Source organism: Herpailurus yagouaroundi, unplaced genomic scaffold, assembly GCF_014898765.1.
Source record: "Herpailurus yagouaroundi ecotype Mexico unplaced genomic scaffold, PumYag 100, whole genome shotgun sequence".
Classification (NCBI taxonomy): Eukaryota; Metazoa; Chordata; class Mammalia; order Carnivora; family Felidae; genus Herpailurus; species Herpailurus yagouaroundi.
In genome coordinates this window covers 28,742,134-28,759,756 of record NW_024412391.1, presented here as the reverse complement: position 1 = coordinate 28,759,756, position 17,623 = coordinate 28,742,134, and the positions used below count along the sequence as shown (strand labels likewise).

At 34.6% G+C, this 17,623-nt stretch overlaps 1 long non-coding RNA gene across 1 annotated transcript; it reads left to right on the top strand.

Annotated features, from left to right (window-relative positions):
* The first annotated feature begins 14,088 nt into the window (after window positions 1-14,088).
* LOC121028079 (uncharacterized) lies at window positions 14,089-17,270 on the top strand. Its single transcript, XR_005789055.1, has 2 exons — window positions 14,089-14,169; window positions 16,938-17,270. It is a non-coding gene; the product is annotated as an uncharacterized LOC121028079 (long non-coding RNA).
* Window positions 17,271-17,623: the final 353 nt, after the last annotated feature.

The window sequence follows — 17,623 nt, the reverse complement described above, 5'->3', positions numbered from 1 at the left end:
TTGGTATTCACAGAAGGATCAAATCACACTAAAATGTATCTTGATAGCCTCTGCCTCTTTTGGGTTCTGTACTATTACATGGTCACTTTTTTGTCTGATCCATAGGTCCTCCAAACTAACTTCTCATTTAGGGTTCAGCATAGGTACTCCTTATACTGAGAAAAATTTTACTCCCTTCTCCAACAATGGACATAATCCCTCCCCTGCAATATACCATAGCACAGTGGATACATGTGCCACTATCATAGCATCTGTTCTACAAAACTGATTTTTTCTATTTGTGTGCCTCTCCCTCCAATTGGATATGTTAATCCTGAGGACTGGCACTGAGTTTTATTCATAATCCTATCTTCTGAGACTCGCAGAGTATTTGGTATTCTAGACCCTTAATAAAATTGGTTGAATGAATGAATGAAAGAATGAACCCTGAGCAGAAGCCACTGTATTACATGCAATTGATTACAATTATAATCTCTAAATTCAAGACTTAGTTATATTACCTTGAGAAGGGAACTGCTTCTTAGTTTAATCACTTTAAAAAATGGGGAAACACCATTGCTCATAAAGTCAATTAAATCAGATATTTACAGAAAATAAAGTGCTTACTGTTTAGCAAGTCTTCAATAAATGCTTTGTGTTGTTTCCTTCTCCAGTTTTCAGCTGAACTCCTTACTTAAAACTACATTTTCAATTAACTTATTAAAGAAGAATGGGACTTCTCATAGGATGATCACTGGCAAGAAAGGAGAAAAAAGGAAAATTATATGTAGTATTTGGTCTAAACATGACATAGCTGTGATTTTGTTTCTTATCTAATATATTTTATACCAAATAAATCTCATTTGTCCACATGTTTACAATAATCGTGGCATTCCATTCCAAAAATTCTGACTGCTTTCTTAAACTGCCTCAGTATTTACTAATAAATGTAAAGGGGGAGCATTTCACTTGGCCATCTGAAATCTGAATAGCTCGAGGTTATAGGACTCAGTGAGTTAATGGGATGAGATTTGTGGTTTAGCAGACAGCTTTCTAACATACTGTCATAAATGGACTGAATGAAATACTATAGGCTGTCTTCTAAGAAAGAATCTTTCATCATGTAGCTATGATTTCAAAAAAGTTACAGATTTGTAAATATTCTACACATTAATGTATAAGGGTTTGTAAAGGAAATCATGTGAACTAATCATTCCCATGAAGAAAATCCACATATACTTATCTGATAGTATATAGTATCAATGTGGGGCTTGAACTCACAAACCATGAGATCATGACCTGAGCCAAAGTTGGACCCTTAACTGACTGAGCCACCCAGGTGCCCCACAGTCCCTATAGATTTTTAACCCTACTAAGCCTGCAGCAAAATCTTCTCTGGTATCAAAAAGGTAAATGAAATTAAGGAGCAATAATATATGGCTTGCCTTGTTTATTTTTTTAATCTTTGATCTGGAAGACACATCCACACTGTGTAGTAACTGCGAAACAAACCAAACTTAGTGTGTTCACCATTTGAAACCTAAAGTCAGTGCTTCAAAACAAACAATTAGTAATGTTTTCCTTTATTTAATTCTGATACCAGTTTATTCATGACACTTTAGTTCCAACTCTGAGATGGCAATGTCAGATGTGCCAATTTGACAGCAGAAGATTAAAACCAAAAGCAGGTGAACATCTATCATTCTAAAATGGTGTTATTTTTACTCAGGTAAGTTTTCCAATGTATTTAAGAGTTGACCTCTATCATGATTTTTTTCAAGAGCAAAAAGAGAAAATATCACAAAAATAGAAAATAAAGCTAGCCTTCATAAAGTAGAGCACGGACTTTTCAAACAGCAATTCTCTCACTTCCCTATGAACATCAATAGCATTGCAAACCAGACATGTAACAAAAAAAGAGAAATACAATATACCCTGAAAGTAGAAAACAAGGTCAGAGGTGAGGCTTTAGCTAAAAGACTTTCTTTAGGCAACAGAGACAGCAAATCAAACTTATGCTTTCTTTTTGTTGGAATCCTCATAAAAAAAGCCTAATACCTCAGGTTTTTATTTTTAATTTTCCTTCCATGGAGTGCTATATTAACACTTTCCTGCTTTGTTATTTTCAAGCATATTATGCACCAGCCAGCACTTGAAAAAGACTATTAGTAAAGAAAAAGAAGGGAAGAAGGAGGAGGAGAGGCAAGAGGGCTAAAGGGAGGGAGACAGAACAGAAGAGGGAAAGGGAGGGAGGGAGACAGAACGGGAAAAGATAAGGGAAGGAGAGAGAGAGAAGAGGGTAGAGAGAGGAAGGAAAAGGAAGAACAATTGGAGGAAGGGAGAGACATGTTTTCACGTCAATCTGATAAACTGATTTGGGTAAGCAACCCTTACTATTAATAGATAAATGTAAAAAATCTTTCATGGCATAAGGCCATTCCAAATAATTTTACTGGGTATGAGATCATATTTCTCTATCTTTATCTTTCATCTACCTTATGATTTCCAAATTTATTATTCTTTTGTCCCTTTTATTAAATAATTCTACAAATGTACATCTACCACATTTTTCACTACTATTTTGTTTCGTTTATCCAATGGAAGTATTCATCTCCTGGCGATTTATTTCTATTTCCCCTAATGTATTTGTTACTTGTTCCTCTTTGCCTCCCCTCTTTCTCTTCCTAAGTTAAGACATCATTTTATCATAGGGATGCATGTGGTAATGTTACTGGTTTTTTTGTTTGTTTTTGTTTTTTTTTTAAGTTCAGTCTTAAGGAATCAACCAAAAGCGAAGTTGAGTCATTAGGATAACACTCTATTTCAATTACCTGAATTAACCTTATTCAAAGCTCACTTCCAAAGGGCAGATTGTTATTTTACGGAAACAAATGTACTTATTTATAATCAATAATTGCTTAAATAATTTACAATTAATCAAGACTAACATAGAGAGAATATAAAGCATTTTGACTTTGATCTGGTAGTGCATTAAATAACGTATTTTTTTTTCATTTATGAGATTATTATTCACCTACACAATTGCATCTGATTTTCACTTATTTCATTCCATCTTAAAATGTACTTGGCCAATAATAAAGGTGTCTATTGTATAATAGAAATCTTCATGGGGAGCATTAGATTTAGAAGTCTGTCTAGGAAATAATGAAGAGATTGGGACTAAATTCATAGTGGAGGGAGGGGAATAAATGGTTCTATTTGTAAAGAGGAGGGGCACAGAACACCATACAACAATTCTCCCTGAAACATCTGAAAATTGATCTCAGTTTGAGCTGAAGTCCTTACCAGCCTCACCTCAACAAAGTGCCCAAATGACTTTTTAAAAGGGTACAGCTCAAACCGGGGGAGAATGAGGGAAAGGGCAGGTTTGAAACTTACAGTGTTTCTATAATCAATACTCTGCTCCTGAACAAAAGTGTAAAGAGGCGCACAAATGTACTAAACCGCATTTCAAAAATGACATCGTAATTGCTGGCACTGCCCAGCCTACCCTGGCCTCAGCATTGCCAGGTTTTAAATTTATTTCAAACTGTTCTTCCCAAGTCTGCCTAATTTTTTTTTGTCCAAATAGCAGCAACTCGCAGTTAGTGAACAAAGCTTCAGGATTTTTTTTACTTACAGCTAAATTTAACTTTACCCATCCAATAAAAAAGAAATAAGGGAGCCTTTATTATCTCCCTGGATTTCTGGGTATGATACCACATCATAGAGAAGTGGTTATTAGAGACAATGGCCTACCAAGGTGAAGTTTGTAATAAAGCCTATTATGTGGTTTCACCATTGACACTAATGGAATGTAACAGTGATTTAGAATGATTTAATGGTTCCCAGGTTGTGCTCTAATAGTGCTCTTTATATTATGATGTATATCACAAAACCTAATGTGGCTGTTGTGATATATTGACAGTATTCATGCTGTTTCATTTTTTTAGGGGAATTTAAAAAACTGTCAAAGAGGAAAATTAATAGGCTGCAACTGCTTTATTTTCAAGGGTTCTGTTTTTTAAATGTATGTGCATAAATTTCCATTTGGTGCCACTCTCAGTCTAATAAATTCATTTGCATTTTTATTCTGAGATGATAAAGAAGTGTGCATGTGTGTACACTTGCATGTGTATTTATGCACTGTACAGCTATACATATATATTTGTGTTTGAAGTCCAACTTGGAGAAGTTTTATAATACGTCATTTTATAATATGCTTACAAAATGGTTCTGTTAGATTAAAATGCACCTGAAGGAACATTGCAGAAGAAATCACAGTTTTACTATGTAAGATAAAATTATCTAGTTCGAATTGTGAAGCAAAAGGCTATAGATTTAGTACTAGCTCACTAAACAAACAAACAAACAAACAAACAAAACAAAAATACCTGGGTATCTGTCATGTGAGCTCTTAGATTTCTGAGGAAAAGAACAGAATTATTTGAAAGAGTTGAAGTGAGGCATCATTATGCTCTTGTAGCTTGTAAGCATCACAACAATGCCTGATCTTTTAAGTATTGAGGCATATTGTGAACTTAAATAGAAGTTAGACATCACTGCAAATTTTAAGCCTATTATTTTTTGAAAGTTGTAGAACTGGAGGGCTTCAGATAAAAGGGAAAGAGGGGAGGTTTTCAGAAGCCTCCATATTCCACCTCTCAAGCACGTGATCCTACTGAAAAAAATTTTGGGGGGAGGGGTGGGGGTGCCTGGGTGGCTCAGTCAGTTGGGTGTCCAACTTTGGCTCAGGTCATGATCTCATGGCTTGTGAGTTCAAGCCCCGCGTTGGGCTCTGTGCTGACAGCTCAGAGCCTGGAGGCTGCTTCGGATTCTGGTCTCTCTCTCTCTCTGCCCCTCCCTCACTCATACTCTGTCTTTCTCTCTCTCAAAAATAAATAAACAATAAAAAAATTTTCCTTAAGTAAACTCTGCACCCAATGTAGGGCTCAAACTCATGAACCTGAGACAAAGAGTAGCGTGCTGTACCAACTGAGCCAGTCAGGTGCCCCTATCTGATCTTCCTTTTTAATAATCTGATCAGTCTGTTCTCTTTCTTTAAAATGTATCACATCCCCCTTTTTCAGGTTGCAATCATTTCTTAAATCTAAAACCTTTATAAATCCCACTTACGAAATTAAATTTATGAAATTATCTTCTTCCTTTCTAGCCCACAGCAATTTTCATGTTTCTGATCTCCTTTTATAGTCAGCTAATATCTAGTTCAGTCATTTGCTGTCTCATAAGTATATTTTAAGTAAACACATGATAAGCACACATCACATACTTTCTAATTATTTGACAGATTAGTGTGATTCCGTACAACTCCACACAACTCTAGTGCTATGAAAGCAGACCATGCTTTCTTATGGAAAAGGTGGCTATCACATTATATTGGTTGGATATGAAGCCTTTCAGACATTGGATTACTTCAACAAAAAAATTAACAACTTGAACATGACAAGAGCTTTTTTCCTTAGAGGAAATATACTCCCAAACTCTACAGTTAATTCATTACAAACTTGTACAACCCAGAAAAAATATTATTTTAAACTCTTATTTAAGGTACTTAATTTTCCTTATGTTATTGCTACCATTGTATCTTAAATGTAATCATAGGTATACTTGAATACGTGTATAATTTTTACTTTGAGTGACCTCCTCCACCTGTATAAAGATCACCAGCTTTGCATACATCAAAAGCACACGAGTATATGTGTGCCTATGCACATAGGGTGACTTCTGGTGAGTATTAACTAGAAGAGAAACAGTATAGTATTTTAACTCAATACATACAGGCAACATATTACAGTTATGTGTATTAACTTCAGGGTATTTTTAAACTAACACCTTTTTAAGTATATCCCACTTAATAATGAGGTAGTTATTAAATTAAGTTTATCTAAAACTGTTCATTTGAAACCTATTGGTCGTCTTAAACTCTCTTTGCCAAAGTTGGCAAATAAAGAAAAAGTAAATAGAAAAGGAAGATAAAAGTATGGGTAAACAACAACAACAAAAAAAACAACATTCTATTCTTGCCTAGGAATATTCAATATTACAAAGATTGCAATTTTCCCCACAAATTATATATAAATTTAGTATTACATAAATTTTGGCAAAATGGCAACAAAATGATAGCCTGTAAAAAAAAAAAATCAAGGAATATTTTGAAAGAAAAAAAACTACTATTAAAACACTTTTAAAAACAAATTTAATTATAATAGCTCATAACTAGTATTCAAATAAACAGAAAGATTTAATGAAGTAGAGAGTCCACAAATAAGTTCAAGGACACACTGGAATTTAGCAAATGACAAAGGTGGTGACTGAAATCTATAAAGAATAGATGTTTTCACTGAGAAATGGTATGTGGACAACCAGCTAGCCATGTGGGGGAAAAAATGGAACAAAAATGGTTGCAGCAATATTTATCTCAAAATAAATACCCAATAATCAAAAATTTCTTTCTTTTTTTTTTTATTTTTTTTTTCAACGTTTATTTATTTTTGGGATAGAGAGAGACAGAGCATGAACGGGGGAGGCGCAGAGAGAGAGGGAGACACAGAATGGGAAACAGGCTCCAGGCTCTGAGCCATCAGCCCAGAGCCTGACGCGGGGCTCGAACTCACGGACCGCGAGATCGTGACCTGGCTGAAGTCGGATGCTTAACCGACTGCGCCAACCAGGCGCCCCAATAATCAAAAATTTCAATTTAACAATGTTAAGAGATCTAAAGGAGATCACCGGCTAATTAAAAACATAATAATTTGTGGTTATTTGAGTATAGAAGGCCATCATAATTATAGACAAAACTCTTAAACCATGAAGAAAAATGATTGATAAATCTGACCACATAAAGTGGAAAACTAAAGAAAGGATAAACCAAATCAAAGAACAAAGTAGAGGAAATATCTGCCATAGACAAAAACTTTAGCAAATATGTAAGAATTTTTTTTAGAAATCAATACAATGTTCAACCCAACAGAAAGAAAATGATCAAAGGACAAGAGTAATATATATCACAAAAAAATGGTAAAAATCGTAAAAAATTAAAAAAAAAAAAACAAAACGGAACTCTGCTGTGAAACACAACAAAATAAATGTATCACAGTGATTATGTGATTATTTTCCCCATTTAAAGTATGACAGTCCCCAGTGCTGTCAAGGGTGTGGAAACATACATTCTATATTATCGATTATATCAATGCAGTTTTTAAGGCAATATGTTAAAATCTACCAATATTATCCAATAAACAAGAAAAAATGCTTATCTTTATTAGCAATCATGGAAATACAAATTAAAACAACGAGATTGTTATATGTGGCAAAGAATGGCTAAAATTAATAAGACATTTAACATAAAACAGCAGAGATTTTCTTATACTCTTATATAGTGGGGAAATAAATTGGTACAACCAGTTTGGAAAATTGGTATCATTTTTTCAATTGAATATATCAATAATTTATGACCCAGCACTACAAGTTATTATACACACAGCCAAAAAAACTTGCACATGTGCACGGTGTTGAGAACATTATTTGTAATATTCCCAAAGTGGAAATCCAAATATTCATCTGACATAGTGTGAATAAATCATTCAAGTGGTATTCACAAAATGAGCACTGTACAGCACTGAAGATGACTCAACTATTGATATACACAACTACAGTGAAGAATTTGTCAAATATGTTAAGTGAAAGGAGCCAGATCCAAAAATGATTCTATGTATATAAAGACCACACAAAATTTAGCTTTAAAGTTAGAAGTCAGAATAGTGGACAGAGAGGAAGAGGAAGGGAAAAAAAGGTGTGAGAAGCAATTGGCAATGGTCCAAAGGATGCTTCTGGATTGCTGTCAATTTAGTATTTCTTGACCTCCCTAGTAGTCACTCACTTGTGATTATTCTTTGAGCTTTAGGTTTTGTGCAAATGATCTGAATGTGTTATACTTTATGATAAAAAGTTTATAAAACAAGAAAGAACAAGTTAAAGAAAAAATAAAGATACTAGTTATAATTTTTAATACTCAAAAAAAGGTAGCTTGTCATAATGGCCCTTAATAATAACAGTAACTTCTAAGCCAGTAATTTAAGAATAGAAATGTAAACAGAGATATACCTGAAAAGGAGATTAATCATCCATTGATTTTAACCTGCTGATACAAATCTGCTATTAAATATAGAACCATAAAATTCACAAATAATTTTTATACACACAAATTTTCTGCCTTCTTATCCTCATTTTAATTAAGAATATGGAAAATTTTCTGATGAATATAAACAGACTAAACATTTTATGGCTAATAAATTTTATGACTTTTTACAACTGTGTTCTTGGTAGATTATCTTTATTCTCTGGGAGTTGTTCTGGGTCCTAATCCTTAAAGAAAACTCCAGGCCTGAAGAGAATAAAGGTATTCTCTTCTACCTTTATCACTTAACCAATGTAATATTTATTAAACTCCTAGTATATTCTGATTACGATAAGAAAGAAGACATAGTTTTTGATCCCTTCCCCTTAGAGATCAATTTAATAAGAGATGAGCCCACATAAAGATCACTTTGTTTACACCATACCACATGGTTCACCTTAGGAGTCTTACCTTTCCTTAAAATGAAAAATGGGATTTCAATTTGGAAGAGCATCGAGTGGCTCTCCTTACATGGGGAAATTATAGCATCTTCGCTCCTGTTATGGAAAAGATGCAGTTTTGCTGGGAGAGCGTGGGTCTCTGAGACAGAAATAATCTGTTTCAAATACAGTACTGGCTTTACCTAGCCTCAGTAAAGACAGCTTAACAAATGAAAATGAGTATCTCACAATTCTGTATCCATTAATTGTAGTTATACAGACTGACTGGTTAGCTTTAGGTGCTTAATAAACTTTAGTTACCTTCTCCCCTTTCAACTGTGTGCTATAGTTATTTGTCTAGTGTCTCACCCACCATATTGGTCTGTAAGCTTTCTGAAATTAGGGATCACATCTTATTCTTCTTTATACCCCTTACAGAGCTTGGCATAATGCCATGTGCAGAACTGAAATTCTATATTTGCTGAAGGAATGAAATTTTTTCAACCACATATTGACTATGAGAAATGAAGATAAGATATATGCCCTTAATTCTGCTGAAGCTAAAGGAGAACTTACTCAATTAACCCAAACTGAATGACGCTTTACTCACATTCATTCTAGAGAAAACTAAATATATACTTAACAATTGTCGTTAGGAACATAAAGTTATTATACAAAAAGTGAAAAGTGACTCATTGAATTTCATAAGGAGACTGTAGGAAAAAATAAGTTTCAACTCATTGAAGAAGCTTTTAATACAACATGTAGCTATATGACTGATTTTTTGTTCTGCTTGTAGAATCAAGTTATTCCTTTATAGTCATAATGCTTTTTGCAGATAGACATGATGCTAAATTTTGGAATTTTGTATAAAATATACCCTCACCAGAAATAGCTTAGCTATTTGATGCCAGGATGTAAAAGGAATAGACAAATTAATGCCAAGGCCCTTTAAAGCCCTATGATTCTCTGACCTATTTGGTTTTGCCTTCTAGTTCACCTCTTAGGAAAGCTTTGAAAACTTTAAACAGATAATTAGACAACTACAGAAAGAACTCTAAAGCTACCCAACCATTCCTCTTATTCTACAATGGTACATCATAATGAAGAGTATCAATGTTCTAGGTGACAAAGGTCATATATATATAAGATAGGTAATAATCATACCATTATGTGTTAATAGCACACCATATCCCATCCTACTGTATTTGAACTTTCCATGAAAACAATAGCCTGTGGTGAAACAGCTTGTCATGGATACTAATGAAAAATTGCCCGAGACATCCTGATGGGATTCCTCCTGCATTCATTCTGCCCTTAAGGTCTGGGAATTCAGTGAACACAAAAGTAAGATTTTCCTGTCTCTTATATTTTGGCAAGATTGTATACAAATTCCAAATACTTCCAGTGGGAAAAGTAACATGTGCAGAATGGTTTTTAGAATACAATCATACATTGATTAATCATTTTAGAGTGCTGAATGGCCAGAGGACAGGTTGGTAGAGGGGGACAGCCATTTGTTTTCGACACCAAAGTTATTTCAAACTTATGAACAAACAGATGTTCCTCTTTGTTTCTCGTTTTGTGTAGCACCTTCCCTGTGGGAGCTGGGCAAAGTCCTACATAACAGAAATAGGCAAAATGCCTCCCTATGTAACCTTAATGTCCTCTAAAAATAATAGTGCATTATCATCACTGGAGCTGCCTCTTTCCAAAGACTCTATATAGTAGGTTTTTAAAAAGTAAATGGGGGGAATGACTAAGAAATACAAAGAATCTTTGTAAGATAATAAAATAAGATTTGAATAATTATTATTCTAATTTGATTCTTCAACTTTGGGTCAATTTCTAGTGCTTTAATTAGCAAAATCAAAATAACAAAAAAAGGCAATTTCCTGTACTCTCTTAGGTGTTTTTTTTTCATTTGCAGCCTGTAGCAATAATTATATTTTCCAAATGCAAAACACCTCATTTAAAATGGAAGCTTCCCAGAAGTTTGCCAACTCTTATGTCTTGAAGTAGCAGAAACAAGTAAACCTTTTTTTCTGACATCTTACCCTGTTAAAACTCCTTTTGGCACACGCACTGAATGTGAATCAGCCATCGTGTAAATAAATTTCTGTGTCAATACTTCTTTTTTTCCAACACTTTTTATTGTAAAATAGTTTGCCTGCTGGAGTAAAAGAAAAAGAAAGGTTTACAAGTCAAATTAGTAGCAAATTTCTAATTTATACCCTGCATGGATAGTCTTTAAGCCACAGTTGACTGTGTGTGTGTGTGTGTGTGTGTGTGTGTGTGTGTGTATGTATACACACACACACACACACACACACATATATATGTATGTATGTATTAGCTGGAAACAATTCATCAAGTTAGTTACCCCCTTTCCTTTCAAATCCACTTGTATTACTAAAAGGTTGAGTAAAGACCTCTGGGGAACAAGGGCAATTTTTGACATGGGTCTCAACAGATTAAACTATGCAGGGACAATATAGAATACATTGGAGCAATAACATTATCACATCATAGGCTGATTGAGAGGCATTTCCTTGCATTTCTGTCCTTTTACCATAAGCCAATAGTAGCCACAGGCATTTGACTGGAGAGCCTGGAGGATTGACAGGCCTGGCAGTCATTACACGCTGGATTGAATACTAGATTACTCCAAAGTGGCTGAGGGTCAGGGATCAGTGTGTTCCCTTTTGGCACTAAATGACTTTAATATCCTTACTGTATTAGTCAATTACTTTAAAGCTGCTGCTCTCTGAGCTCTCTCTGCCCCCCTGCAGTTTACTATGGACATTTGAATTGCTCCCATACTTAACCCCCACATCTGCTTTTAGCTGTCAAAAGAACAGTGCTATCAGTGGAGCTATTGACAATATGAAAAGAACTGAGATACTTGCTGGAAGTGTCAAGAGGCTCTTTCTTTTGGCTGCTTAGTTTAAAAAAATAAAAAACTAAATAACTCAGTTATAAAGGTGGTCCTCAGAGAAAAGGAATTCAGCATCTTTTAACCCACTGGCATGTAAAGTGACCAATAGGAAGAAAATGGTGGAGTTAACTTTTTTTTTTTTTACCACTTACTTCCATCAACTATGCATCATCTACGTGAGTTTTTATTAACTTTTGTGAACACACACTTTGAATACAACTGTGAAAGAGTGAGCACCTGAGTGAGGGCCAATATCAAAGTCTTTATTTCATTTCACAATGGTTCCAGTGATAGTGGAGAATTATACTGCACTTCTCAATTTATTGGTGCAACACAGTGAAGAATTTTATATCACAGCCACTGAACTTTAAAAGGTCTGGTGTGGCTTGGTGTTAAACCAACATGTCTAGATTAAATATGGACTAAGCTGATTTGAAATTTAAAACTACTTGAAAGTCATGCCTTCAGTGTTTCAGAAAAAGTGATATGATTCCCACACGGGAGCACATCTGTTGAGCTGGCCCTGACTTTATGTGTGTACATGTATAGAGTCTGCTTACATGTGAGTATCTGTGAGTGCTTGTAAGTCACAGTGCTGTGTAATAATAAAGGAAATTGCTGAAAGATTCTTAAGAGCTATTTCATATAGAAATTAAAAGATGAGACAGAAACTTAAAGATTAACACATTGCCATTAGCTTACACCGAAAATATGGGAAAACCAATGATTTCCTACTTACAGAGCCTCCTTTCAGGAAGATCTAATGATTTGATCAAAAAGTATTCATTAACTGGGGCGGCTGGTGGCTCAGTCAATTAAGCATCTGACTCTTGATTTTGGATCAGGTTATGATCTCTGGGTTCCTGAGATCTAGCTCCCCCTGTAGGGCTTAAGATCCTCTCTCCCTCTCTCTCTCCCTCTCTTTCTCTCTCTCTCTCTCTCTCTCTCTCTCTCTCTCTCTCTGCCCCTCCCTACCACCTATCCCCCAACCCAGCACTAGCATACCTGAGAGCTCTAGCTCTCTCTCAAAATAAGTAAACAAACAACAACAACAACAACAACAACAAAGAATACTCCTTAACTGTTCTGCTAAGTTTCCACTATTGATTTTAATTTTTGTGTATACTAAATTATATACAGATGTAAGCAATTCTTCACAACATAAAATTTAAGCTAAAGCTTTATTTTCCTAAATTAGTGATTGAATTAACAAACACAATGGAAACTTTTTTTCACTTGTATCCAAACATTTGAACCTCTGAGGCTATGATTTCAGTGACCATCCATCTCTCTTCCCTAGAAAAGATTCTAATCAGGCATGAAAATGTATCACAAAACACTAGGTGAGGAGAAACACAACAGCATCAACCCAAGACAAAATTGATAAAGAAATCAAAGTTTAGACTTCAAAGTCATTAGAAACAACAGTTTTGTCATCAGTAGCATTTTTAAGACAGTATAAAGGAGAAATAGCATGAAATTACAAGATTTGGGAACTGATCCACATTATTTGCTAAACATAAAACTTTTAATTGTTGAAAATGGTACCCTCCTGACCCTAAAGATTTAAAATATGCCTTTAACTTCCAAAAAATACATGTTTCCAAATCTTATAATTTCAAGCCATTTTCCCCTCAACTAAAATATAATTTTTATTAGTCTAGCTTTTATGAGCATAGATCTTGTAAATAAACAGGGAATAAGCTACATATACTTGAGTCGTTAAAAGCTGATTATGACTCCTATCATAGGAAAGCAGAGAGAAGACAATAATATGTATTTCTTTTCAATGGACATCTACTAAAAATATAAAGATTTGCCTTGGGAAACGATCTTGCTCATTTAAAATTTAGTCAGCAAAGGACCTTTACAAACTTAATACCTCTTGGCAATCATGGGTCATTAGCACTTTCCATTCATTTATATTTTGTTGTGTTTTGGGAATTGAGTATTCTGGGGAAGAAAGGTAGCCTGACAAGAAAGCGATTGAGTCAGCCCCCTTGATAGTTGGGATGACAGAAGGTGAAGAACTGTAGCTGCAGCTGACAACTTCTTTAATATGAATCACTTATAAATATTTACAATTCATAATTCAACAATAACTCTATGGGTAGCACATAAACAGAAGTATGTGATGGTTTGTTTGGAATCCTTATCATTACTGTTTTGAAAGGAGCATGTTTCTATTAGGAATAGTTTTTAACCAATTCATTTGGAAAAGTCTATTCTTTCACTATTTCTAATAGATAACTTCCTCTTGCAGCTTACCTATCATATTTTATCTTTGTAAGAAACATAGTTTGCATTACCAAAGATTACCTTCCTCTCCAATCTGTCATGATGTTTAGGTGGATGCACTTAAATTATACTTCCACTAGAATATATTACAAATTAAGTAATTTTTTGGCAATACCATACCCTAGCTATCTTTTAAAGATAAGAATGATCAAAAAATAATAATAAAAAAATAATAATAAATAATAAAGATAAGAATGATCACTGCAAAATATGCAAAGTAAAATTCTGTGAACTGTCTTCTGAAATACAAAAATCTACAATAATCTGTTGGTGTTGTATCTAATTTTCATTTTCACAGATTTCATTATTGCTTCCCTGATGTAACCAGGAGGATTTAAATAACCAATGGGGGTGGATACTCCTTTCTTTCTGACCTGGTGAGTAATGAGGTAGACAACCCCCTAACCCATTATGCTTTCAGTTGTGGAGTGGGAGTGCAGTTAACTTTCATAGCATAGAAAAAAGTACATATCATTTATGACAAGGAAATATAAAGCATGTAGAATTATAATGTATGCATTTTAACATCTTTACTCAGCAATTACATAGCAAATTAACTAACAACCAGGATCTTTAAGAGTTTCCTCTCTATTATAGCACAAAATATGAATATTTTATATTCACATGTGTAGTACATCATTCAATACTTCTTGATTTTAGAAAGAACACTGTAATTTCTGAAACAGAACACATCACCAGAAGGTACATTGGTTTTGAAAATAGACTTCCTTAAAGTAGTGAGAAAAGTTTACTTTACAAGTCAGATAAATACGGGTGAGAAAGCTTTTTAAAAATGTGATAATTTCCTTAACAATTATTTCTGAATCCTTCCTGCTTTTTTTATGAAAATGAATATGCACGCGAGTAGTGCACACGTGTGCGTGTTTAGTAATTCTGGCATAAAGAAATTGAGTTACTTGGGGAAGTAGCGTTAGAATTAGTTGAAACATCAATTTCCCTGTGAACTTGTAGCATACAACAATAACAAAAAAATGCAGAATTTGCTTGTCATGTATCATACTTCAGTGTGTAAACAATTTACTGAGTAGCTTTGCATGAGAGTAGGGCTCAATAATTTTCGGTCTGAAAATGACATACACAAATAAAGGAACTAAAGCATGGAAAGTAACATATTTTGGTCTTATGACTAATGGTAACCTGGTGCTATTGAATTACTGAACTGTGTCTGAGAACTAATGAGAAAATTTTCCCAGGGGAATCTTTATCCAGTGCACTTGGAGAGCACCTCAGGGACCTATTCTGAGTCTGTCACCTTCCCCGTCTCATTGACACTCCACTTCTTTACCACCATTACACTGTGCAACCATTTCACTTCACACCTCACGATTAGAATATTAAAAGGAGAGAATACTATACGACTTGTTCCAGATAGCAGAGTTGTTTTTGACACTTAGAATAGAAATTGTCACCAGAATATCACAAAGACATGAGAGTCTCCAACTGAGTAGAACATTCTAAAGCTTAAAGCTATTTTATTTTACAGCTAATGAAAACTTTTCAAGAAATCTCTTAATGGCACATAATTCATTTACTCAGAGTTATTTAAGGGCTGCATAATTTTAACCACAAAGAATAATTGTACTTTTACAGTTACAAAAAATGATTCTGCCATAGAATTTAGCTTGGACCATTATTCTATTGATCTTTTGTTGGTTATTGTTTCATTTGACCTTATGTATACTTGGATAGAAGGTATGTGCCTAGACAAAGGGTGGCATTCTTGTATTGGGCAGTGGTTAAGATTAGCACTGTTACCCACAGACCTCTTACTGTAGTAAACAAGTAGTAGTGAACAAAGACAGTGTTATTACTTCTAGAACTAAGAGTGATATACTTAATGGGACACTCCTACTTTCTGACACAAAGGAACAAAGAAGGGGGAAAGATAAGACCATTTAAGAATCTCTTCCCCTGGGGCGCCTGGGTGGCTCAGTCGGTTAGGCATCTGACTTCAGCTCAAGTCATGATCTCATGTTCTGTGAGTTTGAGCCCTACATTGGGTTCTGTGCTGATAGCTTGGAGCTTGGAGCCTGCTTCAGATTCTGTGTCTCCCTCTCTCTCTCTCTGCCCTTCCCCTGCTCACGTTCTGTCTCTCATTATTAAAAATAAACATAAAGAAATTTTTTTAATAAAATAAAATAAGACTGTATTCCACTATTACAATGCTATATATTTATATTTGTTTTTGTAACAAATTATTATTTAGGGAATTCTCTTCTGAAAGATAAGAGCTATTTTTTTTTTTAATCAGAAGCAAAATCCCTTCCACCAAAAAGATAAAAATAGTGCTGATATGTTATTTTTGCCTTTCAAAAAACATGAGGACTGCCTCTGTGGCTGGCTTTACTATATTCCTGTAGCAGAGTAAGCATTTGATTTCTATTGCTGAGGTCTGGCTACTAAATTAAGAGCACTGCACAATCACACAAAAGACCCTCCCATGTATACTTTGGGTTGGAATTTCTGAGTTCTGCCAATGACCTTAGCAGTTATCTGTGTATTTTGCAAAATATAATTTGCATAATAAATAATATTCTCTTATTTAAATTTTTTTTCATGTTTATTTGTTTTGAGAGAGAGAGGGAAAGACAGAGAGTGTGTGTGCCCATGCAGGTGGGCAGGGGAGGGGCAGAGAGACACGGAGAGAGAGAATCCCAAAGAGGCTCCTCACTGTCAGCTCAGAGCCTGAAGTGGGGTTTGATCTCATAAACTGTGAGATCATGACCTGAGCCAAAATCAAGAGTCAGACACTTAACCAACTGAGCCATGCAGGTACCCCAATAAAATCCTCTTATCAACATTACTGCTACATTTGCCAATTAGCCAATTTGTACTCTTTTTAACAAGTGGTCAAATTCATATGTCTACAACATGGTCAAATATAGAAAAATATTAGAGACAAGATTCTAAAGAATGATAAACTTCCTTCCATTCTCCTTCCATAACAAAGCCTCTTTTTTCTATAGCTTAATCTTATTTCATTATTGGAACTCAATTGGGCTAGAAAAGAATGTAGTCCTGGTCTGGTCACTCAGGTTTACACTATGAATGTGCATGCTAGAATTTGGCATTTTTAAAATTTTCATTCCTGAATTGGCCTGATATATTGTTATTTCCGTTTCAGAACCTTATTGCAAAACACCAAGTGGATAAATGTAAATTCTGAAGTTGCCTGGTTTTCTCCAGGACACACCCAGAAAGATTCATCACTCTGACAAAAGTTTAAATGCTTATAATCCATTTGTAATGGAGCATTTGGGATGGAATTATATATGGAGAACTATCCATTTTGAGGGAAGACTTACGGAAAAATTATCAGTTCAATATGGTAAGTCCAGGGAAAAAGAAAGGAATGAATTGGACTCAGCATCCTGGTGTCATTTGTTTCCAGTGTTCACTGAGCATCATTTTGCTACCTCTGATCCACTCTACATCATAAGAGGTGAACTTACCCCTTTGTCTCATGGATTTTTTTTTTCCATTGCAAAAAAAAAAAAAAAAAAAGCATACAAGAGCTAAATTTGGGCTCTTTTCCTCTGCTATGGATCTAAAAACATTGTTCTTTTGATATATAATGTAGGTCTGTTACCATGTCTATTGATTTAATGTGATAGAAGCAAAAGAAAAGGACCAGAAAGCTCTAATTTCTGGCTTAATATTTGTATTTAAGTACTCAAGGATTAAAGTGATATTTGGCAAGTTGACTTTAGAATGCTTTTCCACATAGTATCTTGAGCTTAAGTAGATGAAACCTGGTGACTCTTGAGTGGTAATGATTCAAAATATAATTCACATGAGGGAATTAAACAC